The following is a 3,327-nucleotide window of genomic DNA, read 5'->3' as shown; positions in this document are numbered from 1 at the left end:
TTTTCATGCTGAACGAAAAAAATTGCGATTCTATATAAAATCGCAATTTATTCATCATGAATGAGAATGAATTGCAAAGTTATCGCATTTCTAATTTTATATGCATTCAGAATTTCACGCAACATTAGTTTAGAAGAACTTTCCTTTTTCACACTAAGGAACCAATCTCAATCTCTACGTCTCTTTTATTTTTTCTTTAACCATTAAATGGGGTCAAAGTTGTTAGCAATAAAATAATAAATAAATTTAATTCCATTTCAATTTCTTTTTTTAAGTAGCTATTATTTATTTTATTACTTAGGTTAAATATTTACATATAAAATAATAGCAATAAAATGCCAATCCTCGGATCAATGGAACTTCAATTATTGTTAATAAAACTAATTTTGCATTGATAAAAATTAGTCTACAGAATGAAAGGTCAATGGTAACAATTGCTAAAATATAGCAATTTTTAATTATGGGAAAATAAACAACTAAGTTCCCAAAATATTTCACTTTTATTGTTTAAAAAATCTCAACTTGTTGACTAAATTCAAAATAATTCTATTGTCAAAAATATTTTTTCTCAAATTAACTTTCATGATTAGATGTGAGATACAAATATGGTAAAACATCCCTCATACATATGTCATGGATATTTCAGACTTTTAGTAAAAAAAAATTTTGTTGTTAAAATAACATTTTGTACTAATGTAGCATAATCTTTGAAAATTATAATAAATTTACCCATATATTAAGTTTTGAGTTTCAAATATATTTTGTATCATTTACAATATGGATTTATATGCACATTTTTTATCAAACTTTCTTTTAATTGGCAAATAGTATGTAAATTACTATAAAATGTCATTTTATAATAATCATAATTTTTATAGGTGAATGGTATATAAACTGCTAAAATTGTCAATTTATAAATGATCAAATCTTACTACTTTATGGCATATATTAGTTTGATCAACTAAAAAATTACTGTAATTAAGTGTACGTTGGTTGTTGATTTGAAATTTGCATCCCCTGTCACTATTTTGTTATTACTACCACAAGTTTTTCTAATCAAAGTAAAACAAAGTCAAATATCTTTTCCTACACATGGCAGTATTTGTATTTAGTAAAAAATTAAAAGGGTGGTTTTCACTCCACTAAAAGGGTGTTTACCTACAATTGGAATCTAAGGGCACATCAGGAGTAAAAGTAGTACTCATGTACATCTAATTGTTTGCCTATTTCTTTTTGTTTCATACGGCTAATGGCACTTTGTACTTTCAACCATACTTAGATTGCTACTCTAATTTCTAAACTTAAAATAAGACACTTTAGTCTCTACATATAAAATTTACCCCTTTCGAGACGGTAGTGAGACAAGTTTTATACTTAGGTAGAAGAAATTTTGTACTTTCTAAAGTAAGACAGATTGTATATCTTAGGAACTAAGATGGGACCAGATTTATACTTTAGGAATTAAAGGGTCCTATCTTGAAATTCAAAAATCAAAGTGGAAATTTGGTTCATAGTTGAAGGATGCATCCATAGGTTTAAATAATTTATTTAATAGTTTTATCATCTGATTTTTTCTTTTAGTCTTGAAGAAATAGAAATTACTGAACAAATTAGTGCAATCAACTTGTCCTCTTAAATTATGCATAAAATCAAACTTTTGTATGCCTAATGAAAACACTGCATGGTTCGAAGTTAAAATGCTTGTTGCATTTGACAAATACATTACTTTGTTTGGGTCGGTGGATTTGAATTCAATAAATCATTCAGTTGAATGGATTTGGAATTATGATCAATTGAAATACATTGTTTGGCTGGTTTTTCAAACCAGGGAAATTCCAAAGTTCCCAAATATAGTTCACGCTCGAATTTATTGTATACTAATTTATTCTCACACATATACGAGATATTAAATTGATCAAAGGCAAAGCTTAATTGATGAAGCCTTCATCCTGTACAACGTTGCTTCTTTATGTACAGAATGGATTCTTACAAACGCATTACAGCACAGCCATTCAAGCAATAAAAATATGTAAGACATGTGATTTAACTACAAGAACATAACTTTAAAAAACCATTCCATTTTGGAACAGGTACAGGCAGAGAAAAGATTGAAACCACTTCAAATCATAGAAACTGCAGTTTCAAGAAGAGCAAATAACATTTCCAACTGGTAAATAAGCTTCATAAGTAATCACTACGTAAAGAGAACTCCATAACATTTGATTATTTGGATTTACTCTTTCTGATTTAAATCATGCAAGCAAAAAGTTGCAGAGCACAAGACTGAAACTAAGTTATTAAAAAATAAAAAAATAAAAGAATAAAAAGAAGGAGCGGTTAATACTTTTGGGGTTTAATTACATTTACCTCCTTTATAGTTTAACCAAACTTATTGTAAAATTAAAGTATCAATTCTTACCAATAAATGATGAAGTGCATTTGACATTTTTGTTTCCTAGTACAAGTTGGCCGGCGTAATTGAAATTCGTCAACTGTGGTTTTAATCAAGTTGTTCGGTGCTTTCTAACCCCGTACAAGCATCAATCGTATCATACAAATTTCTTTTGAACATTTCACCAAACACCTTATATGCATTCCCAAATTAACCACTTTTCACATAAACAACGACATACTACTACCATCATTTTGTTTGCAACTATACCTTGCTGGAAGGGCCTTTAAACGGCATCCAGTGGGAGTCATTGCCAGAAGATGTATAAAACTTAAATAAGAAGGAACAGAAGATGCACAAAATACAAAAGGATACAATTTTCAATTCACCAGCAAAAGCCTCTCCTTCATTGTCATCTAAAACTACGATAAAATCAAAACAAAAACAAAAAGGAACAACGAATATGTAGAAGAATATTCAATTTTCAGTGGAATAACAAAAACACAAATCATTTTGTTTGCAACTATACCTTGCTGGAAAGGCCTTTAAACGGCATCCAGTGGGAGTCAGAATCTTCGTTCTTGAATCCGTCCAGCGATTCTCGATCAGAACTGTCGTAATCTTGCCAGGAAAAAATTTCTATTCCATCATATCGTGAGGTGAGAAGAAAATAAAAAGAAGGCAAGCAACTTTAGAGATATGTGATAACCCAAAACCATTTTCAGAAACCGGTGATTTTTTTACTTAAATATGTAAATTTTTTACTTTTAGTATTAGTAAGCTTAATTTCAAAAAAAAGTAAATTTTGTCAAATAATAAGTAAATTAAATTACTCAAAGTGTAAATTTATATTTCTAACTGAAACTTATCTTTCAGGCATATACTTACGAGTTTTAATTAAAAACTTACTAAAGTTAATATTAATTATTTTAATA

General features: G+C 28.6%; 1 long non-coding RNA gene across 1 annotated transcript; it reads right to left on the bottom strand.

Moving 5' to 3' along the window:
• Positions 1–1,906: 1,906 nt before the first annotated feature.
• LOC140038602 (uncharacterized) lies at positions 1,907–3,118 on the bottom strand. Its single transcript, XR_011842180.1, has 2 exons — positions 2,922–3,118; positions 1,907–2,814 (listed from the first exon to the last, which is right to left on the bottom strand). It is a non-coding gene; the product is annotated as an uncharacterized lncRNA (long non-coding RNA).
• Between the last annotated feature and the right edge of the window lie 209 nt (positions 3,119–3,327).

The sequence above is a fragment of the Coffea arabica genome, chromosome 3e (assembly GCF_036785885.1).
Source record: "Coffea arabica cultivar ET-39 chromosome 3e, Coffea Arabica ET-39 HiFi, whole genome shotgun sequence".
Lineage (NCBI taxonomy): Eukaryota > Viridiplantae > Streptophyta > Magnoliopsida > Gentianales > Rubiaceae > Coffea > Coffea arabica.
Note: the sequence above shows the minus strand (reverse complement) of the source record. Positions and strands in the feature narration are given on the sequence as shown.